Genomic DNA, 24012 nt, shown 5'->3' with positions numbered 1-24012 from the left:
CAGAGCGAGTTGTTTCTTAGCTTCCAAAGGAGCTGGAAGCCAGATGCTTTGGGGCCCAAATCGCCCTTTGGAAAGAAGCCTGCACGTTGTGCCTTTCAGCTCTAGGGCAATGTAGCACACCCAGAGCAGAAGTCCTACTTCAGCCAGATCAGGCCTGCAAAGACACTGCGTTTCACAGGCCTTTGGAAGAGATGTTCCCGGTAGCCTGTAAGAGCACTGTGCAGAGCGAGTTGTTTCTTAGCTTCCCAAAGAGCTGGAAGCAAGATGCTCTGGGGCCAAACTCGCCCTTTGGAAATAAGCCTGCACTTTGTGCCTTTCAGCTCTAGGGCAATGTAGCACACCCAGAGCAGAAGTCCTACTTCAGCCAGATCAGGCCTGCAAAGAAACTGCGTTTCACAGGCCTTTGGAAGAGATGCTCCCGGTAGGCTGTAAGAGCACTGTGCAGAGTGAGTTGTTTCTTAGCTTCCCAAAGAGCTGGAAGCAAGATGCTGTGGGGCCCAACTCGCCCTTTGGAAAGAAGCCTGCACGTTGTGCCTTTCAGCTCTAGGGCAATGTAGCACACCCAGAGCAGAACTCCTACTTCAGCCAGATCAGGCCTGCAAAGAAACTGCGTTTCACAGGCCTTTGGAAGAGATGCTCCCGGTAGGCTGTAAGAGCACTGTGCAGAGCGAGTTGTTTCTTAGCTTCCCAAAGAGCTGGAAGCAAGATGCTGTGGGGCCCAACTCGCCCTTTGGAAAGAAGCCTGCACGTTGTGCCTTTCAGCTCTAGGGCAATGTAGCACACCCAGAGCAGAAGTTCTACTTCAGCCAGATCAGGCCTGCAAAGAAACTGCGTTTCACAGGCCTTTGGAAGAGATGTTCCCGGTAGGCTGTAAGAGCACTGTGCAGAGCGAGTTGTTTCTTAGCTTCCCAAAGAGCTGGAAGCAAGATGCTGTGGGGCCCATCTCGCCCTTTGGAAAGAAGCCTGCACGTTGTGCCTTTCAGCTCTAGGGCAATGTAGCACACCCAGAGCAGAAGTCCTACTTCAGCCAGATCAGGCCTGCAAAGAAACTGCGTTTCACAGGCCTTTGGAAGAGATGTTCCCGGTAGGCTGTAAGAGCACTGTGCAGAGCGAGTTGTTTCTTAGCTTCCCAAAGAGCTGGAAGCAAGATGCTGTGGGGCCCAACTCGCCCTTTGGAAAGAAGCCTGCACGTTGTGCCTTTCAGCTCTAGGGCAAAGTGGCACACCGAGAGCAGAAGTCCTACTTCAGCCAGAACAGGCCTTCAAAGAAACTGCGTTTCACAGGCCTTTGGAAGAGATGTTCCCGGTAGGCTGTAAGAGCACTGTGCAGAGCGAGTTGTTTCTTAGCTTCCCAAAGAGCTGGAAGCAAGATGCTGTGGGGCCCAACTCGCCCTTTGGAAAGAAGCCTGCACGTTGTGCCTTACAGCTCTAGGGCAATGTAGCACACCCAGAGCAGAAGTCCTACTTCAGCCAGATCAGGCCTGCAAAGAAACTGCGTTTCACAGGTCTTTGGAAGAGATGTTCCCGGTAGGCTGTAAGAGCACTGTGCAGAGCGAGTTGTTTCTTAGGTTCCCAAAGAGCTGGAAGCAAGATGCTGTGGGGCCCAACTCGCCCTTTGGAAAGAAGCCTGCACGTTGTGCCTTTCAGCTCTAGGGCAATGTAGCACACCCAGAGCAGAAGTCCTACTTCTGCCAGATCAGGCCTGCAAAGAAACTGCGTTTCACAGGCCTTTGGAAGAGATGTTCCCGGTAGGCTGTAAGAGCACTGTGCAGAGCGAGTTGTTTCTTAGCTTCCCAAAGAGCTGGAAGCAAGATGCTGTGGGGCCCAACTCGCCCTTTGGAAAGAAGCCTGCACGTTGTGCCTTTCATCTCTAGGGCAATGTAGCACACCCAGAGCAGAAGTCCTACTTCAGCCAGATCAGGCCTGCAAAGAAACTGCGTTTCACAGGCCTTTGGAAGAGATGTTCCCGGTAGGCTGTAAGAGCACTGTGCAGAGCGAGTTGTTTCTTAGCTTCCCAAAGAGCTGGAAGCAAGATGCTGTGGGGCCCAACTCGCCCTTTGGAAAGAAGCCTGCACGTTGTGCCTTTCAGCTCTAGGGCAATGTAGCACACCCAGAGCAGAAGTCCTACTTCTGCCAGATCAGGCCTGCAAAGAAACTGCGTTTCACAGGCCTTTGGAAGACATGTTCCCGGTAGGCTGTAAGAGCACTGTGCAGAGCGAGTTGTTTCTTAGCTTCCCAAAGAGCTGGAAGCAAGATGCTGTGGGGCCCAACTCGCCCTTTGGAAAGAAGCCTGCACGTTGTGCCTTTCAGCTCTAGGGCAAAGTAGCACACCCAGAGCAGAAGTCCTACTTCAGCCAGATCAGGCCTGCAAAGAAACTGCGTTTCACAGGCCTTTGGAAGAGATGTTCCCGGTAGGCTGTAAGAGCACTGTGCCGAGCGAGTTGTTTCTTAGCTTCCCAAAGAGCTGGAAGCAAGATGCTGTGGGGCCCAACTCGCCCTTTGGAAAGAAGCCTGCACGTTGTGCCTTTCAGATCTAGGGCAAAGTGGCACACCGAGAGCAGAAGTCCGACTTCTGCCAGATCAGGCCTGCAAAGAAACTGCGTTTCACAGGCCTTTGGAAGAGATGTTCCCGGTAGGCTGTAAGAGCACTGTGCAGAGCGAGTTGTTTCTTAGCTTCCCAAAGAGCTGGAAGCAAGATGCTGTGGGGCCCAACTCGCCCTTTGCAAAGAAGCCTGCACGTTGTGCCTTTCAGCTCTAGGGCAATGTAGCACACCCAGAGCAGAAGTCCTACTTCAGCCAGATCAGGCCTGCAAAGAAACTGCGTTTCACAGGCCTTTGGAAGAGATCTTCCCGGTAGGCTGTAAGAGCACTGTGCAGAGCGAGTTGTTTCTTAGCTTCCCAAAGAGCTGGAAGCAAGATGCTGTGGGGCCCAACTCGCCCTTTGGAAAGAAGCCTGCACGTTGTGCCTTTCAGCTCTAGGGCAAAGTGGCACACCGAGAGCAGAAGTCCTACTTCAGCCAGAACAGGCCTGCAAAGAAACTGCGTTTCACAGGCCTTTGGAAGAGATGTTCCCGGTAGGCTGTAAGAGCACTGTGCAGAGCGAGTTGTTTCTTCGCTTCCCAAAGAGCTGGAAGCAAGAGGCTGTGGGGCCCAACTCGCCCTTTGGAAAGAAGCCTGCACGTTGTGCCTTACAGCTCTAGGGCAATGTAGCACACCCAGAGCAGAAGTCCTACTTCAGCCAGATCAGGCCTGCAAAGAAACTGCGTTTCACAGGCCTTTGGAAGAGATGTTCCCGGTAGGCTGTAAGAGCACTGTGCAGAGCGAGTTGTTTCTTAGCTTCCCAAAGAGCTGGAAGCAAGATGCTGTGGGGCCCAACTCGCCCTTTGGAAAGAAGCCTGCACGTTGTGCCTTTCAGCTCTAGGGCAATGTAGCACACCCAGAGCAGAAGTCCTACTTCAGCCAGATCAGGCCTGCAAAGAAACTGCGTTTCACAGGCCTTTGGAAGAGATGTTCCCGGTAGGCTGTAAGAGCACTGTGCAGAGCGAGTTGTTTCTTAGCTTCCCAAAGAGCTGGAAGCAAGATGCTGTGGGGCCCAACTCGCCCTTTGGAAAGAAGCCTGCACGTTGTGCCTTTCAGCTCTAGGACAATGTAGCACACCCAGAGCAGAAGTCCGACTTCAGCCAGATCAGGCCTGCAAAGAAACTGCGTTTCACAGGCCTTTGGAAGAGATGTTCCCGGTAGGCTGTAAGAGCACTGTGCAGAGCGAGTTGTTTCTTAGCTTCCCAAAGAGCTGGAAGCAAGATCCTGTGGGGCCCAACTCGCCCTTTGGAAAGAAGCCTGCACGTTGTGCCTTTCAGCTCTAGGGCAAAGTAGCACACCCAGAGCAGAAGTCCTACTTCAGCCAGATCAGGCCTGCAAAGAAACTGCGTTTCACAGGCCTTTGGAAGAGATGTTCCCGGTAGGCTGTAAGAGCACTGTGCAGAGCGAGTTGTTTCTTAGCTTCCCAAAGAGCTGGAAGCAAGATGCTGTGGGGCCCAACTCGCCCTTTGGAAAGAAGCCTGCACGTTGTGCCTTTCAGATCTAGGGCAAAGTGGCACACCGAGAGCAGAAGTCCGACTTCTGCCAGATCAGGCCTGCAAAGAAACTGCGTTTCACAGGCCTTTGGAAGAGATGTTCCCGGTAGGCTGTAAGAGCACTGTGCAGAGCGAGTTGTTTCTTAGCTTCCCAAAGAGCTGGAAGCAAGATGCTGTGGGGCCCAACTCGCCCTTTGGAAAGAAGCCTGCACGTTGTGCCTTTCAGCTCTAGGGCAATGTAGCACACCCAGAGCAGAAGTCCTACTTCAGCCAGATCAGGCCTGCAAAGAAACTGCGTTTCACAGGCCTTTGGAAGAGATGTTCCCGGTAGGCTGTAAGAGCACTGTGCAGAGCGAGTTGTTTCTTAGCTTCCCAAAGAGCTGGAAGCAAGATGCTGTGGGGCCCAACTCGCCCTTTGGAAAGAAGCCTGCACGTTGTGCCTTTCAGCTCTAGGGCAAAGTGGCACACCGAGAGCAGAAGTCCTACTGCAGCCAGAACAGGCCTGCAAAGAAACTACGTTTCACAGGCCTTTGGAAGAGATGTTCCCGGTAGGCTGTAAGAGCACTGTGCAGAGCGAGTTGTTTCTTAGCTTCCCAAAGAGCTGGAAGCAAGATGCTGTGGGGCCCAACTCGCCCTTTGAAAAGAAGCCTGCACGTTGTGCCTTTCAGGTCTAGGGCAATGTAGCACACCCAGAGCAGAAGTCCTACTTCTGCCAGATCAGGCCTGCAAAGAAACTGCGTTTCACAGGCCTTTGGAAGAGATGTTCCCACTGGGGTGTAAGAGCACTGAGCAGAGCAAGTTGTTTCTTAGCTTCCCAAAGAGCTGGAAGCAAGATGCTGTGGGGCCCAACTCGCCCTTTGGAAAGAAGCCTGCACGTTGTGCCTTTCAGCTCTAGGGCAATGTAGCACACCCAGAGCAGAAGTCCTACTTCAGCCAGATCAGGCCTGCAAAGAAACTGCGTTTCACAGGCCTTTGGAAGAGATGTTCCCGGTAGGCTGTAAGAGCACTGTGCAGAGCGAGTTGTTTCTTAGCTTCCCAAAGAGCTGGAAGCAAGATGCTGTGGGGCCCAACTCGCCCTTTGGAAAGAAGCCTGCACGTTGTGCCTTTCAGCTCTAGGGCAATGTAGCACACCCAGAGCAGAAGTCCTACTTCTGCCAGATCAGGCCTGCAAAGAAACTGCGTTTCACAGGCCTTTGGAAGAGATGTTCCCGGTAGGCTGTAAGAGCACTGTGCAGAGCGAGTTGTTTCTTAGCTTCCCAAAGAGCTGGAAGCAAGATGCTGTGGGGCCCAACTCGCCCTTTGGAAAGAAGCCTGCACGTTGTGCCTTTCATCTCTAGGGCAATGTAGCACACCCAGAGCAGAAGTCCTACTTCAGCCAGATCAGGCCTGCAAAGAAACTGCGTTTCACAGGCCTTTGGAAGAGATGTTCCCGGTAGGCTGTAAGAGCACTGTGCAGAGCGAGTTGTTTCTTAGCTTCCCAAAGAGCTGGAAGCAAGATGCTGTGGGGCCCAACTCGCCCTTTGGAAAGAAGCCTGCACGTTGTGCCTTTCAGCTCTAGGGCAATGTAGCACACCCAGAGCAGAAGTCCTACTTCTGCCAGATCAGGCCTGCAAAGAAACTGCGTTTCACAGGCCTTTGGAAGACATGTTCCCGGTAGGCTGTAAGAGCACTGTGCAGAGCGAGTTGTTTCTTAGCTTCCCAAAGAGCTGGAAGCAAGATGCTGTGGGGCCCAACTCGCCCTTTGGAAAGAAGCCTGCACGTTGTGCCTTTCAGCTCTAGGGCAATGTAGCACACCCAGAGCAGAAGTTCTACTTCAGCCAGATCAGGCCTGCAAAGAAACTGCGTTTCACAGGCCTTTGGAAGAGATGTTCCCACTACGGTGTAAGAGCACTGAGCAGAGCGAGTTGTTTCTAAGCTTCCCAAAGAGCTGGAAGCAAGATGCTGTGGGGCCCAACTCGCCCTTTGGAAAGAAGCCTGCACGTTGTGCCTTTCAGCTCTAGGGCAAAGTAGCACACCCAGAGCAGAAGTCCTACTTCAGCCAGATCAGGCCTGCAAAGAAACTGCGTTTCACAGGCCTTTGGAAGAGATGTTCCCGGTAGGCTGTAAGAGCACTGTGCCGAGCGAGTTGTTTCTTAGCTTCCCAAAGAGCTGGAAGCAAGATGCTGTGGGGCCCAACTCGCCCTTTGGAAAGAAGCCTGCACGTTGTGCCTTTCAGATCTAGGGCAAAGTGGCACACCGAGAGCAGAAGTCCGACTTCTGCCAGATCAGGCCTGCAAAGAAACTGCGTTTCACAGGCCTTTGGAAGAGATGTTCCCGGTAGGCTGTAAGAGCACTGTGCAGAGCGAGTTGTTTCTTAGCTTCCCAAAGAGCTGGAAGCAAGATGCTGTGGGGCCCAACTCGCCCTTTGCAAAGAAGCCTGCACGTTGTGCCTTTCAGCTCTAGGGCAATGTAGCACACCCAGAGCAGAAGTCCTACTTCAGCCAGATCAGGCCTGCAAAGAAACTGCGTTTCACAGGCCTTTGGAAGAGATCTTCCCGGTAGGCTGTAAGAGCACTGTGCAGAGCGAGTTGTTTCTTAGCTTCCCAAAGAGCTGGAAGCAAGATGCTGTGGGGCCCAACTCGCCCTTTGGAAAGAAGCCTGCACGTTGTGCCTTTCAGCTCTAGGGCAAAGTGGCACACCGAGAGCAGAAGTCCTACTTCAGCCAGAACAGGCCTGCAAAGAAACTGCGTTTCACAGGCCTTTGGAAGAGATGTTCCCGGTAGGCTGTAAGAGCACTGTGCAGAGCGAGTTGTTTCTTAGCTTCCCAAAGAGCTGGAAGCAAGAGGCTGTGGGGCCCAACTCGCCCTTTGGAAAGAAGCCTGCACGTTGTGCCTTACAGCTCTAGGGCAATGTAGCACACCCAGAGCAGAAGTCCTACTTCAGCCAGATCAGGCCTGCAAAGAAACTGCGTTTCACAGGCCTTTGGAAGAGATGTTCCCGGTAGGCTGTAAGAGCACTGTGCAGAGCGAGTTGTTTCTTAGCTTCCCAAAGAGCTGGAAGCAAGATGCTGTGGGGCCCAACTCGCCCTTTGGAAAGAAGCCTGCACGTTGTGCCTTTCAGCTCTAGGGCAATGTAGCACACCCAGAGCAGAAGTCCTACTTCAGCCAGATCAGGCCTGCAAAGAAACTGCGTTTCACAGGCCTTTGGAAGAGATGTTCCCGGTAGGCTGTAAGAGCACTGTGCAGAGCGAGTTGTTTCTTAGCTTCCCAAAGAGCTGGAAGCAAGATGCTGTGGGGCCCAACTCGCCCTTTGGAAAGAAGCCTGCACGTTGTGCCTTTCAGCTCTAGGACAATGTAGCACACCCAGAGCAGAAGTCCGACTTCAGCCAGATCAGGCCTGCAAAGAAACTGCGTTTCACAGGCCTTTGGAAGAGATGTTCCCGGTAGGCTGTAAGAGCACTGTGCAGAGCGAGTTGTTTCTTAGCTTCCCAAAGAGCGGGAAGCAAGATCCTGTGGGGCCCAACTCGCCCTTTGGAAAGAAGCCTGCACGTTGTGCCTTTCAGCTCTAGGGCAAAGTAGCACACCCAGAGCAGAAGTCCTACTTCAGCCAGATCAGGCCTGCAAAGAAACTGCGTTTCACAGGCCTTTGGAAGAGATGTTCCCGGTAGGCTGTAAGAGCACTGTGCAGAGCGAGTTGTTTCTTAGCTTCCCAAAGAGCTGGAAGCAAGATGCTGTGGGGCCCAACTCGCCCTTTGGAAAGAAGCCTGCACGTTGTGCCTTTCAGATCTAGGGCAAAGTGGCACACCGAGAGCAGAAGTCCGACTTCTGCCAGATCAGGCCTGCAAAGAAACTGCGTTTCACAGGCCTTTGGAAGAGATGTTCCCGGTAGGCTGTAAGAGCACTGTGCAGAGCGAGTTGTTTCTTAGCTTCCCAAAGAGCTGGAAGCAAGATGCTGTGGGGCCCAACTCGCCCTTTGGAAAGAAGCCTGCACGTTGTGCCTTTCAGCTCTAGGGCAATGTAGCACACCCAGAGCAGAAGTCCTACTTCAGCCAGATCAGGCCTGCAAAGAAACTGCGTTTCACAGGCCTTTGGAAGAGATGTTCCCGGTAGGCTGTAAGAGCACTGTGCAGAGCGAGTTGTTTCTTAGCTTCCCAAAGAGCTGGAAGCAAGATGCTGTGGGGCCCAACTCGCCCTTTGGAAAGAAGCCTGCACGTTGTGCCTTTCAGCTCTAGGGCAAAGTGGCACACCGAGAGCAGAAGTCCTACTTCAGCCAGAACAGGCCTGCAAAGAAACTACGTTTCACAGGCCTTTGGAAGAGATGTTCCCGGTAGGCTGTAAGAGCACTGTGCAGAGCGAGTTGTTTCTTAGCTTCCCAAAGAACTGGAAGCAAGATGCTGTGGGGCCCAACTCGCCCTTTGGAAAGAAGCCTGCACGTTGTGCCTTTCAGGTCTAGGGCAATGTAGCACACCCAGAGCAGAAGTCCTACTTCTGCCAGATCAGGCCTGCAAAGAAACTGCGTTTCACAGGCCTTTGGAAGAGATGTTCCCACTGGGGTGTAAGAGCACTGAGCAGAGCAAGTTGTTTCTTAGCTTCCCAAAGAGCTGGAAGCAAGATGCTGTGGGGCCCAACTCGCCCTTTGGAAAGAAGCCTGCACGTTGTGCCTTTCAGCTCTAGGGCAAAGTAGCACACCCAGAGCAGAAGTCCTACTTCAGCCAGATCAGGCCTGCAAAGAAACTGCGTTTCACAGGCCTTTGGAAGAGATGTTCCCGGTAGGCTGTAAGAGCACTGTGCAGAGCGAGTTGTTTCTTAGCTTCCCAAAGAGCTGGAAGCAAGATGCTGTGGGGCCCAACTCGCCCTTTGGAAAGAAGCCTGCACGTTGTGCCTTTCAGCTCTAGGGCAATGTAGCACACCCAGAGCAGAAGTCCTACTTCTGCCAGATCAGGCCTGCAAAGAAACTGCGTTTCACAGGCCTTTGGAAGAGATGTTCCCGGTAGGCTGTAAGAGCACTGTGCAGAGCGAGTTGTTTCTTAGCTTCCCAAAGAGCTGGAAGCAAGATGCTGTGGGGCCCAACTCGCCCTTTGGAAAGAAGCCTGCACGTTGTGCCTTTCATCTCTAGGGCAATGTAGCACACCCAGAGCAGAAGTCCTACTTCAGCCAGATCAGGCCTGCAAAGAAACTGCGTTTCACAGGCCTTTGGAAGAGATGTTCCCGGTAGGCTGTAAGAGCACTGTGCAGAGCGAGTTGTTTCTTAGCTTCCCAAAGAGCTGGAAGCAAGATGCTGTGGGGCCCATCTCGCCCTTTGGAAAGAAGCCTGCACGTTGTGCCTTTCAGCTCTAGGGCAATGTAGCACACCCAGAGCAGAAGTCCTACTTCTGCCAGATCAGGCCTGCAAAGAAACTGCGTTTCACAGGCCTTTGGAAGACATGTTCCCGGTAGGCTGTAAGAGCACTGTGCAGAGCGAGTTGTTTCTTAGCTTCCCAAAGAGCTGGAAGCAAGATGCTGTGGGGCCCAACTCGCCCTTTGGAAAGAAGCCTGCACGTTGTGCCTTTCAGCTCTAGGGCAATGTAGCACACCCAGAGCAGAAGTTCTACTTCAGCCAGATCAGGCCTGCAAAGAAACTGCGTTTCACAGGCCTTTGGAAGAGATGTTCCCACTACGGTGTAAGAGCACTGAGCAGAGCGAGTTGTTTCTAAGCTTCCCAAAGAGCTGGAAGCAAGATGCTGTGGGGCCCAACTCGCCCTTTGGAAAGAAGCCTGCACGTTGTGCCTTTCAGCTCTAGGGCAAAGTAGCACACCCAGAGCAGAAGTCCTACTTCAGCCAGATCAGGCCTGCAAAGAAACTGCGTTTCACAGGCCTTTGGAAGAGATGTTCCCGGTAGGCTGTAAGAGCACTGTGCCGAGCGAGTTGTTTCTTAGCTTCCCAAAGAGCTGGAAGCAAGATGCTGTGGGGCCCAACTCGCCCTTTGGAAAGAAGCCTGCACGTTGTGCCTTTCAGATCTAGGGCAAAGTGGCACACCGAGAGCAGAAGTCCGACTTCTGCCAGATCAGGCCTGCAAAGAAACTGCGTTTCACAGGCCTTTGGAAGAGATGTTCCCGGTAGGCTGTAAGAGCACTGTGCAGAGCGAGTTGTTTCTTAGCTTCCCAAAGAGCTGGAAGCAAGATGCTGTGGGGCCCAACTCGCCCTTTGCAAAGAAGCCTGCACGTTGTGCCTTTCAGCTCTAGGGCAATGTAGCACACCCAGAGCAGAAGTCCTACTTCAGCCAGATCAGGCCTGCAAAGAAACTGCGTTTCACAGGCCTTTGGAAGAGATCTTCCCGGTAGGCTGTAAGAGCACTGTGCAGAGCGAGTTGTTTCTTAGCTTCCCAAAGAGCTGGAAGCAAGATGCTGTGGGGCCCAACTCGCCCTTTGGAAAGAAGCCTGCACGTTGTGCCTTTCAGCTCTAGGGCAAAGTGGCACACCGAGAGCAGAAGTCCTACTTCAGCCAGAACAGGCCTGCAAAGAAACTGCGTTTCACAGGCCTTTGGAAGAGATGTTCCCGGTAGGCTGTAAGAGCACTGTGCAGAGCGAGTTGTTTCTTAGCTTCCCAAAGAGCTGGAAGCAAGAGGCTGTGGGGCCCAACTCGCCCTTTGGAAAGAAGCCTGCACGTTGTGCCTTACAGCTCTAGGGCAATGTAGCACACCCAGAGCAGAAGTCCTACTTCAGCCAGATCAGGCCTGCAAAGAAACTGCGTTTCACAGGCCTTTGGAAGAGATGTTCCCGGTAGGCTGTAAGAGCACTGTGCAGAGCGAGTTGTTTCTTAGCTTCCCAAAGAGCTGGAAGCAAGATGCTGTGGGGCCCAACTCGCCCTTTGGAAAGAAGCCTGCACGTTGTGCCTTTCAGCTCTAGGGCAATGTAGCACACCCAGAGCAGAAGTCCTACTTCAGCCAGATCAGGCCTGCAAAGAAACTGCGTTTCACAGGCCTTTGGAAGAGATGTTCCCGGTAGGCTGTAAGAGCACTGTGCAGAGCGAGTTGTTTCTTAGCTTCCCAAAGAGCTGGAAGCAAGATGCTGTGGGGCCCAACTCGCCCTTTGGAAAGAAGCCTGCACGTTGTGCCTTTCAGATCTAGGGCAAAGTGGCACACCGAGAGCAGAAGTCCGACTTCTGCCAGATCAGGCCTGCAAAGAAACTGCGTTTCACAGGCCTTTGGAAGAGATGTTCCCGGTAGGCTGTAAGAGCACTGTGCAGAGCGAGTTGTTTCTTAGCTTCCCAAAGAGCTGGAAGCAAGATGCTGTGGGGCCCAACTCGCCCTTTGGAAAGAAGCCTGCACGTTGTGCCTTTCAGCTCTAGGGCAATGTAGCACACCCAGAGCAGAAGTCCTACTTCAGCCAGATCAGGCCTGCAAAGAAACTGCGTTTCACAGGCCTTTGGAAGAGATGTTCCCGGTAGGCTGTAAGAGCACTGTGCAGAGCGAGTTGTTTCTTAGCTTCCCAAAGAGCTGGAAGCAAGATGCTGTGGGGCCCAACTCGCCCTTTGGAAAGAAGCCTGCACGTTGTGCCTTTCAGCTCTAGGGCAAAGTGGCACACCGAGAGCAGAAGTCCTACTTCAGCCAGAACAGGCCTGCAAAGAAACTACGTTTCACAGGCCTTTGGAAGAGATGTTCCCGGTAGGCTGTAAGAGCACTGTGCAGAGCGAGTTGTTTCTTAGCTTCCCAAAGAGCTGGAAGCAAGATGCTGTGGGGCCCAACTCGCCCTTTGGAAAGAAGCCTGCACGTTGTGCCTTACAGCTCTAGGGCAATGTAGCACACCCAGAGCAGAAGTGCTACTTCAGCCAGATCAGGCCAGCAAAGAAACTGCGTTTCACAGGCCTTTGGAAGAGATGTTCCCGGTAGGCTGTAAGAGCACTGTGCAGAGCGAGTTGTTTCTTAGCTTCCCAAAGAGCTGGAAGCAAGATGCTGTGGGGCCCAACTCGCCCTTTGGAAAGAAGCCTGCACGTTGTGCCTTTCAGCTCTAGGGCAATGTAGCACACCCAGAGCAGAAGTCCTACTTCAGCCAGATCAGGCCTGCAAAGAAACTGCGTTTCACAGGCCTTTGGAAGAGATGTTCCCGGTAGGCTGTAAGAGCACTGTGCAGAGCGAGTTGTTTCTTAGCTTCCCAAAGAGCTGGAAGCAAGATGCTGTGGGGCCCAACTCGCCCTTTGGAAAGAAGCCTGCACGTTGTGCCTTTCAGCTCTAGGGCAATGTAGCACACCCAGAGCAGAAGTCCTACTTCAGCCAGATCAGGCCTGCAAAGAACCTGCCTTTCACAGGCCTTTGGAAGAGATGTTCCCGGTAGGCTGTAAGAGCACTGTGCAGAGCGAGTTGTTTCTTAGCTTCCCAAAGAGCTGGAAGCAAGATGCTGTGGGGCCCAACTCGCCCTTTGGAAAGAAGCCTGCACGTTGTGCCTTTCAGCTCTAGGGCAAAGTAGCACACCCAGAGCAGAAGTCCTACTTCAGCCAGATTAGGCCTGCAAAGAAACTGCGTTTCACAGGCCTTTGGAAGAGATGTTCCCGGTAGGCTGTAAGAGCACTGTGCAGAGCGAGTTGTTTCTTAGCTTCCCAAAGAGCTGGAAGCAAGATGCTGTGGGGCCCAACTCGCCCTTTGGAAAGAAGCCTGCACGTTGTGCCTTTCAGCTCTAGGGCAATGTAGCACACCCAGAGCAGAAGTCCTACTTCTGCCAGATCAGGCCTGCAAAGAAACTGTGTTTCACAGGCCTTTGGAAGAGATGTTCCCGGTAGGCTGTAAGAGCACTGTGCAGAGCGAGTTGTTTCTTAGCTTCCCAAAGAGATGGAAGCAAGATGCTTTGGGGCCCAACTCGCCCTTTGGAAAGAAGCCTGCACGTTGTGCCTTTCAGCTCTAGGGCAATGTAGCACACCCAGAGCAGAAGTCCTACTTCAGCCAGATCAGGCCTGCAAAGAAACTGCGTTTCACAAGCCTTTGGAAGAGATGTTCCCGGTAGGCTGTAAGAGCACTGTGCAGAGCGAGTTGTTTCTTAGGTTCCCAAAGAGCTGGAAGCAAGATGCTGTGGGGACCAACTCGCCCTTTGGAAAGAAGCCTGCACGTTGTGCCTTTCAGCTGTGGGCAAAGTAGCACACCCAGAGCAGAAGTCCCACTTCAGCCAGATCAGGCCTGCAAAGAAACTGCGTTTCACAGGCCTTTGGAAGAGATGTTCCCGGTAGGCTGTAAGAGCTCTGTGCAGAGCGAGTTGTTTCTTAGCTTCCCAAAGAGCTGGAACTAAGATGCTGTGGGGCCCAACTCGCCCTTTGGAAAGAAGCCTGCACGTTGTGCCTTTCAGCTCTAGGGCAGTGTAGCACACCCAGAGCAGAAGTCCTACTTCTGCCAGATCAGGCCTGCAAAGAAACTGCGTTTCACAGGCCTTTGGAAGAGATGTTCCCGGTAGGCTGTAAGAGCACTGTGCAGAGCGAGTTGTTTCTTAGCTTCCCAAAGAGCTGGAAGCAAGATGCTGTGGGGCCCAACTCGCCCTTTGGAAAGAAGCCTGCACGTTGTGCCTTTCAGCTCTAGGGCAAAGTAGCACACCGAGAGCAGAAGTCCTACTTCAGCCAGATCAGGCCTGCAAAGAAACTGCGTTTCACAGGCCTTTGGAAGAGATGTTCCCGGTAGGCTGTAAGAGCACTGTGCAGAGCGACTTGTTTCTTAGCTTCCCAAAGAGCTGGAAGCAAGATGCTGTGGGGCCCAACTCGCCCTTTGGAAAGAAGCCTGCACGTTGTGCCTTTCAGATCTAGGGCAAAGTGGCACACCGAGAGCAGAAGTCCGACTTCTGCCAGATCAGGCCTGCAAAGAAACTGCGTTTCACAGGCCTTTCGAAGAGATGTTCCCGGTAGGCTGTAAGAGCACTGTGCAGAGCGAGTTGTTTCTTAGCTTCCCAAAGAGCTGGAAGCAAGATGCTGTGGGGCCCAACTCGCCCTTTGCAAAGAAGCCTGCACGTTGTGCCTTTCAGCTCTAGGGCAAAGTGGCACACCGAGAGCAGAAGTCCTACTTCAGCCAGAACAGGCCTGCAAAGAAACTGCGTTTCACAGGCCTTTGGAAGAGATGTTCCCGGTAGGCTGTAAGAGCACTGTGCAGAGCGAGTTGTTTCTTAGCTTCCCAAAGAGCTGGAAGCAAGAGGCTGTGGGGCCCAACTCGCCCTTTGGAAAGAAGCCTGCACGTTGTGCCTTACAGCTCTAGGGCAATGTAGCACACCCAGAGCAGAAGTCCTACTTCAGCCAGATCAGGCCTGCAAAGAAACTGCGTTTCACAGGCCTTTGGAAGAGATGTTCCCGGTAGGCTGTAAGAGCACTGTGCAGAGCGAGTTGTTTCTTAGCTTCCCAAAGAGCTGGAAGCAAGATGCTGTGGGGCCCAACTCGCCCTTTGGAAAGAAGCCTGCACGTTGTGCCTTTCAGCTCTAGGGCAATGTAGCACACCCAGAGCAGAAGTCCTACTTCAGCCAGATCAGGCCTGCAAAGAAACTGCGTTTCACAGGCCTTTGGAAGAGATGTTCCCGGTAGGCTGTAAGAGCACTGTGCAGAGCGAGTTGTTTCTTAGCTTCCCAAAGAGCTGGAAGCAAGATGCTGTGGGGCCCAACTCGCCCTTTGGAAAGAAGCCTGCACGTTGTGCCTTTCAGCTCTAGGACAATGTAGCACACCCAGAGCAGAAGTCCGACTTCAGCCAGATCAGGCCTGCAAAGAAACTGCGTTTCACAGGCCTTTGGAAGAGATGTTCCCGGTAGGCTGTAAGAGCACTGTGCAGAGCGAGTTGTTTCTTAGCTTCCCAAAGAGCTGGAAGCAAGATCCTGTGGGGCCCAACTCGCCCTTTGGAAAGAAGCCTGCACGTTGTGCCTTTCAGCTCTAGGGCAAAGTAGCACACCCAGAGCAGAAGTCCTACTTCAGCCAGATCAGGCCTGCAAAGAAACTGCGTTTCACAGGCCTTTGGAAGAGATGTTCCCGGTAGGCTGTAAGAGCACTGTGCAGAGCGAGTTGTTTCTTAGCTTCCCAAAGAGCTGGAAGCAAGATGCTGTGGGGCCCAACTCGCCCTTTGGAAAGAAGCCTGCACGTTGTGCCTTTCAGATCTAGGGCAAAGTGGCACACCGAGAGCAGAAGTCCGACTTCTGCCAGATCAGGCCTGCAAAGAAACTGCGTTTCACAGGCCTTTGGAAGAGATGTTCCCGGTAGGCTGTAAGAGCACTGTGCAGAGCGAGTTGTTTCTTAGCTTCCCAAAGAGCTGGAAGCAAGATGCTGTGGGGCCCAACTCGCCCTTTGGAAAGAAGCCTGCACGTTGTGCCTTTCAGCTCTAGGGCAATGTAGCACACCCAGAGCAGAAGTCCTACTTCAGCCAGATCAGGCCTGCAAAGAAACTGCGTTTCACAGGCCTTTGGAAGAGATGTTCCCGGTAGGCTGTAAGAGCACTGTGCAGAGCGAGTTGTTTCTTAGCTTCCCAAAGAGCTGGAAGCAAGATGCTGTGGGGCCCAACTCGCCCTTTGGAAAGAAGCCTGCACGTTGTGCCTTTCAGCTCTAGGGCAAAGTGGCACACCGAGAGCAGAAGTCCTACTTCAGCCAGAACAGGCCTGCAAAGAAACTACGTTTCACAGGCCTTTGGAAGAGATGTTCCCGGTAGGCTGTAAGAGCACTGTGCAGAGCGAGTTGTTTCTTAGCTTCCCAAAGAGCTGGAAGCAAGATGCTGTGGGGCCCAACTCGCCCTTTGGAAAGAAGCCTGCACGTTGTGCCTTACAGCTCTAGGGCAATGTAGCACACCCAGAGCAGAAGTGCTACTTCAGCCAGATCAGGCCAGCAAAGAAACTGCGTTTCACAGGCCTTTGGAAGAGATGTTCCCGGTAGGCTGTAAGAGCACTGTGCAGAGCGAGTTGTTTCTTAGCTTCCCAAAGAGCTGGAAGCAAGATGCTGTGGGGCCCAACTCGCCCTTTGGAAAGAAGCCTGCACGTTGTGCCTTTCAGCTCTAGGGCAATGTAGCACACCCAGAGCAGAAGTCCTACTTCAGCCAGATCAGGCCTGCAAAGAAACTGCGTTTCACAGGCCTTTGGAAGAGATGTTCCCGGTAGGCTGTAAGAGCACTGTGCAGAGCGAGTTGTTTCTTAGCTTCCCAAAGAGCTGGAAGCAAGATGCTGTGGGGCCCAACTCGCCCTTTGGAAAGAAGCCTGCACGTTGTGCCTTTCAGCTCTAGGGCAATGTAGCACACCCAGAGCAGAAGTCCTACTTCAGCCAGATCAGGCCTGCAAAGAACCTGCCTTTCACAGGCCTTTGGAAGAGATGTTCCCGGTAGGCTGTAAGAGCACTGTGCAGAGCGAGTTGTTTCTTAGCTTCCCAAAGAGCTGGAAGCAAGATGCTGTGGGGCCCAACTCGCCCTTTGGAAAGAAGCCTGCACGTTGTGCCTTTCAGCTCTAGGGCAAAGTAGCACACCCAGAGCAGAAGTCCTACTTCAGCCAGATCAGGCCTGCAAAGAAACTGCGTTTCACAGGCCTTTGGAAGAGATGTTCCCGGTAGGCTGTAAGAGCACTGTGCAGAGCGAGTTGTTTCTTAGCTTCCCAAAGAGCTGGAAGCAAGATGCTGTGGGGCCCAACTCGCCCTTTGGAAAGAAGCCTGCACGTTGTGCCTTTCAGCTCTAGGGCAATGTAGCACACCCAGAGCAGAAGTCCTACTTCTGCCAGATCAGGCCTGCAAAGAAACTGTGTTTCACAGGCCTTTGGAAGAGATGTTCCCTGTAGGCTGTAAGAGCACTGTGCAGAGCGAGTTGTTTCTTAGCTTCCCAAAGAGATGGAAGCAAGATGCTTTGGGGCCCAACTCGCCCTTTGGAAAGAAGCCTGCACGTTGTGCCTTTCAGCTCTAGGGCAATGTAGCACACCCAGAGCAGAAGTCCTACTTCAGCCAGATCAGGCCTGCAAAGAAACTGCGTTTCACAGGCCTTTGGAAGAGATGTTCCCGGTAGGCTGTAAGAGCACTGTGCAGAGCGAGTTGTTTCTTAGGTTCCCAAAGAGCTGGAAGCAAGATGCTGTGGGGACCAACTCGCCCTTTGGAAAGAAGCCTGCACGTTGTGCCTTTCAGCTGTGGGCAAAGTAGCACACCCAGAGCAGAAGTCCCACTTCAGCCAGATCAGGCCTGCAAAGAAACTGCGTTTCACAGGCCTTTGGAAGAGATGTTCCCGGTAGGCTGTAAGAGCTCTGTGCAGAGCGAGTTGTTTCTTAGCTTCCCAAAGAGCTGGAACTAAGATGCTGTGGGGCCCAACTCGCCCTTTGGAAAGAAGCCTGCACGTTGTGCCTTTCAGCTCTAGGGCAATGTAGCACACCCAGAGCAGAAGTCCCACTTCTGCCAGATCAGGCCTGCAAAGAAACTGCGTTTCACAGGCCTTTGGAAGAGATGTTCCCGGTAGGCTGTAAGAGCACTGTGCAGAGCGAGTTGTTTCTTAGCTTCCCAAAGAGCTGGAAGCAAGATGCTGTGGGGCCCAACTCGCCCTTTGGAAAGAAGCCTGCACGTTGTGCCTTTCAGCTCTAGGGCAAAGTAGCACACCGAGAGCAGAAGTCCTACTTCAGCCAGATCAGGCCTGCAAAGAAACTGCGTTTCACAGGCCTTTGGAAGAGATGTTCCCGGTAGGCTGTAAGAGCACTGTGCAGAGCGAGTTGTTTCTTAGCTTCCCAAAGAGCTGGAAGCAAGATGCTGTGGGGCCCAACTCGCCCTTTGGAAAGAAGCCTGCACGTTGTGCCTTTCAGATCTAGGGCAAAGTGGCACACCGAGAGCAGAAGTCCGACTTCTGCCAGATCAGGCCTGCAAAGAAACTGCGTTTCACAGGCCTTTGGAAGAGATGTTCCCGGTAGGCTGTAAGAGCACTGTGCAGAGCGAGTTGTTTCTTAGCTTCCCAAAGAGCTGGAAGCAAGATGCTGTGGGGCCCAACTCGCCCTTTGCAAAGAAGCCTGCACGTTGTGCCTTTCAGCTCTAGGGCAATGTAGCACACCCAGAGCAGAAGTCCTACTTCAGCCAGATCAGGCCTGCAAAGAAACTGCGTTTCACAGGCCTTTGGAAGAGATCTTCCCGGTAGGCTGTAAGAGCACTGTGCAGAGCGAGTTGTTTCTTAGCTTCCCAAAGAGCTGGAAGCAAGATGCTGTGGGGCCCAACTCGCCCTTTGGAAAGAAGCCTGCACGTTGTGCCTTTCAGCTCTAGGGCAAAGTGGCACACCGAGAGCAGAAGTCCTACTTCAGCCAGAACAGGCCTGCAAAGAAACTGCGTTTCACAGGCCTTTGGAAGAGATGTTCCCGGTAGGCTGTAAGAGCACTGTGCAGAGCGAGTTGTTTCTTAGCTTCCCAAAGAGCTGGAAGCAAGAGGCTGTGGGGCCCAACTCGCCCTTTGGAAAGAAGCCTGCACGTTGTGCCTTACAGCTCTAGGGCAATGTAGCACACCCAGAGCAGAAGTCCTACTTCAGCCAGATCAGGCCTGCAAAGAAACTGCGTTTCACAGGCCTTTGGAAGAGATGTTCCCGGTAGGCTGTAAGAGCACTGTGCAGAGCGAGTTGTTTCTTAGCTTCCCAAAGAGCTGGAAGCAAGATGCTGTGGGGCCCAACTCGCCCTTTGGAAAGAAGCCTGCACGTTGTGCCTTTCAGCTCTAGGGCAATGTAGCACACCCAGAGCAGAAGTCCTACTTCAGCCAGATCAGGCCTGCAAAGAAACTGCGTTTCACAGGCCTTTGGAAGAGATGTTCCCGGTAGGCTGTAAGAGCACTGTGCAGAGCGAGTTGTTTCTTAGCTTCCCAAAGAGCTGGAAGCAAGATGCTGTGGGGCCCAACTCGCCCTTTGGAAAGAAGCCTGCACGTTGTGCCTTTCAGCTCTAGGACAATGTAGCACACCCAGAGCAGAAGTCCGACTTCAGCCAGATCAGGCCTGCAAAGAAACTGCGTTTCACAGGCCTTTGGAAGAGATGTTCCCGGTAGGCTGTAAGAGCACTGTGCAGAGCGAGTTGTTTCTTAGCTTCCCAAAGAGCTGGAAGCAAGATCCTGTGGGGCCCAACTCGCCCTTTGGAAAGAAGCCTGCACGTTGTGCCTTTCAGCTCTAGGGCAAAGTAGCACACCCAGAGCAGAAGTCCTACTTCAGCCAGATCAGGCCTGCAAAGAAACTGCGTTTCACAGGCCTTTGGAAGAGATGTTCCCGGTAGGCTGTAAGAGCACTGTGCAGAGCGAGTTGTTTCTTAGCTTCCCAAAGAGCTGGAAGCAAGATGCTGTGGGGCCCAACTCGCCCTTTGGAAAGAAGCCTGCACGTTGTGCCTTTCAGATCTAGGGCAAAGTGGCACACCGAGAGCAGAAGTCCGACTTCTGCCAGATCAGGCCTGCAAAGAAACTGCGTTTCACAGGCCTTTGGAAGAGATGTTCCCGGTAGGCTGTAAGAGCACTGTGCAGAGCGAGTTGTTTCTTAGCTTCCCAAAGAGCTGGAAGCAAGATGCTGTGGGGCCCAACTCGCCCTTTGGAAAGAAGCCTGCACGTTGTGCCTTTCAGCTCTAGGGCAATGTAGCACACCCAGAGCAGAAGTCCTACTTCAGCCAGATCAGGCCTGCAAAGAAACTGCGTTTCACAGGCCTTTGGAAGAGATGTTCCCGGTAGGCTGTAAGAGCACTGTGCAGAGCGAGTTGTTTCTTAGCTTCCCAAAGAGCTGGAAGCAAGATGCTGTGGGGCCCAACTCGCCCTTTGGAAAGAAGCCTGCACGTTGTGCCTTTCAGCTCTAGGGCAAAGTGGCACACCGAGAGCAGAAGTCCTACTTCAGCCAGAACAGGCCTGCAAAGAAACTACGTTTCACAGGCCTTTGGAAGAGATGTTCCCGGTAGGCTGTAAGAGAACTGTGCAGAGCGAGTTGTTTCTTAGCTTCCCAAAGAGCTGGAAGCAAGATGCTGTGGGGCCCAACTCGCCCTTTGGAAAGAAGCCTGCACGTTGTGCCTTTCAGGTCTAGGGCAATGTAGCACACCCAGAGCAGAAGTCCTACTTCTGCCAGATCAGGCCTGCAAAGAAACTGCGTTTCACAGGCCTTTGGAAGAGATGTTCCCACTGGGGTGTAAGAGCACTGAGCAGAGCAAGTTGTTTCTTAGCTTCCCAAAGAGCTGGAAGCAAGATGCTGTGGGGCCCAACTCGCCCTTTGGAAAGAAGCCTGCACGTTGTGCCTTTCAGCTCTAGGGCAATGTAGCACACCCAGAGCAGAAGTCCTACTTCAGCCAGATCAGGCCTGCAAAGAAACTGCGTTTCACAGGCCTTTGGAAGAGATGTTCCCGGTAGGCTGTAAGAGCACTGTGCAGAGCGAGTTGTTTCTTAGCTTCCCAAAGAGCTGGAAGCAAGATGCTGTGGGGCCCAACTCGCCCTTTGGAAAGAAGCCTGCACGTTGTGCCTTTCAGCTCTAGGGCAATGTAGCACACCCAGAGCAGAAGTCCTACTTCTGCCAGATCAGGCCTGCAAAGAAACTGCGTTTCACAGGCCTTTGGAAGAGATGTTCCCGGTAGGCTGTAAGAGCACTGTGCAGAGCGAGTTGTTTCTTAGCTTCCCAAAGAGCTGGAAGCAAGATGCTGTGGGGCCCAACTCGCCCTTTGGAAAGAAGCCTGCACGTTGTGCCTTTCATCTCTAGGGCAATGTAGCACACCCAGAGCAGAAGTCCTACTTCTGCCAGATCAGGCCTGCAAAGAAACTGCGTTTCACAGGCCTTTGGAAGAGATGTTCCCGGTAGGCTGTAAGAGCACTGTGCAGAGCGAGTTGTTTCTTAGCTTCCCAAAGAGCTGGAAGCAAGATGCTGTGGGGCCCAACTCGCCCTTTGGAAAGAAGCCTGCACGTTGTTCCTTTCAGCTCTAGGGCAATGTAGCACACCCAGAGCAGAAGTCCTACTTCTGCCAGATCAGGCCTGCAAAGAAACTGCGTTTCACAGGCCTTTGGAAGACATGTTCCCGGTAGGCTGTAAGAGCACTGTGCAGAGCGAGTTGTTTCTTAGCTTCCCAAAGAGCTGGAAGCAAGATGCTGTGGGGCCCAACTCGCCCTTTGGAAAGAAGCCTGCACGTTGTGCCTTTCAGCTCTAGGGCAATGTAGCACACCCAGAGCAGAAGTTCTACTTCAGCCAGATCAGGCCTGCAAAGAAACTGCGTTTCACAGGCCTTTGGAAGAGATGTTCCCGGTAGGCTGTAAGAGCACTGTGCAGAGCGAGTTGTTTCTAAGCTTCCCAAAGAGCTGGAAGCAAGATGCTGTGGGGCCCAACTCGCCCTTTGGAAAGAAGCCTGCACGTTGTGCCTTTCAGCTCTAGGGCAAAGTAGCACACCCAGAGCAGAAGTCCTACTTCAGCCAGATCAGGCCTGCAAAGAAACTGCGTTTCACAGGCCTTTGGAAGAGATGTTCCCGGTAGGCTGTAAGAGCACTGTGCCGAGCGAGTTGTTTCTTAGCTTCCCAAAGAGCTGGAAGCAAGATGCTGTGGGGCCCAACTCGCCCTTTGGAAAGAAGCCTGCACGTTTTGCCTTTCAGATCTAGGGCAAAGTGGCACACCGAGAGCAGAAGTCCGACTTCTGCCAGATCAGGCCTGCAAAGAAACTGCGTTTCACAGGCCTTTGGAAGAGATGTTCCCGGTAGGCTGTAAGAGCACTGTGCAGAGCGAGTTGTTTCTTAGCTTCCCAAAGAGCTGGAAGCAAGATGCTGTGGGGCCCAACTCGCCCTTTGCAAAGAAGCCTGCACGTTGTGCCTTTCAGCTCTAGGGCAATGTAGCACACCCAGAGCAGAAGTCCTACTTCAGCCAGATCAGGCCTGCAAAGAAACTGCGTTTCACAGGCCTTTGGAAGAGATCTTCCCGGTAGGCTGTAAGAGCACTGTGCAGAGCGAGTTGTTTCTTAGCTTCCCAAAGAGCTGGAAGCAAGATGCTGTGGGGCCCAACTCGCCCTTTGGAAAGAAGCCTGCACGTTGTGCCTTTCAGCTCTAGGGCAAAGTGGCACACCGAGAGCAGAAGTCCTACTTCAGCCAGAACAGGCCTGCAAAGAAACTGCGTTTCACAGGCCTTTGGAAGAGATGTTCCCGGTAGGCTGTAAGAGCACTGTGCAGAGCGAGTTGTTTCTTAGCTTCCCAAAGAGCTGGAAGCAAGAGGCTGTGGGGCCCAACTCGCCCTTTGGAAAGAAGCCTGCACGTTGTGCCTTACAGCTCTAGGGCAATGTAGCACACCCAGAGCAGAAGTCCTACTTCAGCCAGATCAGGCCTGCAAAGAAACTGCGTTTCACAGGCCTTTGGAAGAGATGTTCCCGGTAGGCTGTAAGAGCACTGTGCAGAGCGAGTTGTTTCTTAGCTTCCCAAAGAGCTGGAAGCAAGATGCTGTGGGGCCCAACTCGCCCTTTGGAAAGAAGCCTGCACGTTGTGCCTTTCAGCTCTAGGGCAATGTAGCACACCCAGAGCAGAAGTCCTACTTCAGCCAGATCAGGCCTGCAAAGAAACTGCGTTTCACAGGCCTTTGGAAGAGATGTTCCCGGTAGGCTGTAAGAGCACTGTGCAGAGCGAGTTGTTTCTTAGCTTCCCAAAGAGCTGGAAGCAAGATCCTGTGGGGCCCAACTCGCCCTTTGGAAAGAAGCCTGCACGTTGTGCCTTTCAGCTCTAGGGCAAAGTAGCACACCCAGAGCAGAAGTCCTACTTCAGCCAGATCAGGCCTGCAAAGAAACTGCGTTTCACAGGCCTTTGGAAGAGATGTTCCCGGTAGGCTGTAAGAGCACTGTGCAGAGCGAGTTGTTTCTTAGCTTCCCAAAGAGCTGGAAGCAAGATGCTGTGGGGCCCAACTCGCCCTTTGGAAAGAAGCCTGCACGTTGTGCCTTTCAGATCTAGGGCAAAGTGGCACACCGAGAGCAGAAGTCCGACTTCTGCCAGATCAGGCCTGCAAAGAAACTGCGTTTCACAGGCCTTTGGAAGAGATGTTCCCGGTAGGCTGTAAGAGCACTGTGCAGAGCGAGTTGTTTCTTAGCTTCCCAAAGAGCTGGAAGCAAGATGCTGTGGGGCCCAACTCGCCCTTTGGAAAGAAGCCTGCACGTTGTGCCTTTCAGCTCTAGGGCAATGTAGCACACCCAGAGCAGAAGTCCTACTTCAGCCAGATCAGGCCTGCAAAGAAACTGCGTTTCACAGGCCTTTGGAAGAGATGTTCCCGGTAGGCTGTAAGAGCACTGTGCAGAGCGAGTTGTTTCTTAGCTTCCCAAAGAGCTGGAAGCAAGATGCTGTGGGGCCCAACTCGCCCTTTGGAAAGAAGCCTGCACGTTGTGCCTTTCAGCTCTAGGGCAAAGTGGCACACCGAGAGCAAAAGTCCTACTTCAGCCAGAACAGGCCTGCAAAGAAACTACGTTTCACAGGCCTTTGGAAGAGATGTTCCCGGTAGGCTGTAAGAGCACTGTGCAGAGCGAGTTGTTTCTTAGCTTCCCAAAGAGCTGGAAGCAAGATGCTGTGGGGCCCAACTCGCCCTTTGGAAAGAAGCCTGCACGTTGTGCCTTACAGCTCTAGGGCAATGTAGCACACCCAGAGCAGAAGTGCTACTTCAGCCAGATCAGGCCAGCAAAGAAACTGCGTTTCACAGGCCTTTGGAAGAGATGTTCCCGGTAGGCTGTAAGAGCACTGTGCAGAGCGAGTTGTTTCTTAGCTTCCCAAAGAGCTGGAAGCAAGATGCTGTGGGGCCCAACTCGCCCTTTGGAAAGAAGCCTGCACGTTGTGCCTTTCAGCTCTAGGGCAATGTAGCACACCCAGAGCAGAAGTCCTACTTCAGCCAGATCAGGCCTGCAAAGAAACTGCGTTTCACAGGCCTTTGGAAGAGATGTTCCCGGTAGGCTGTAAGAGCACTGTGCAGAGCGAGTTGTTTCTTAGCTTCCCAAAGAGCTGGAAGCAAGATGCTGTGGGGCCCAACTCGCCCTTTGGAAAGAAGCCTGCACGTTGTGCCTTTCAGCTCTAGGGCAATGTAGCACACCCAGAGCAGAAGTCCTACTTCAGCCA

Source organism: Equus caballus, chromosome X, assembly GCF_041296265.1.
Source record: "Equus caballus isolate H_3958 breed thoroughbred chromosome X, TB-T2T, whole genome shotgun sequence".
Classification (NCBI taxonomy): domain Eukaryota; kingdom Metazoa; phylum Chordata; class Mammalia; order Perissodactyla; family Equidae; genus Equus; species Equus caballus.
Note: the sequence above shows the minus strand (reverse complement) of the source record.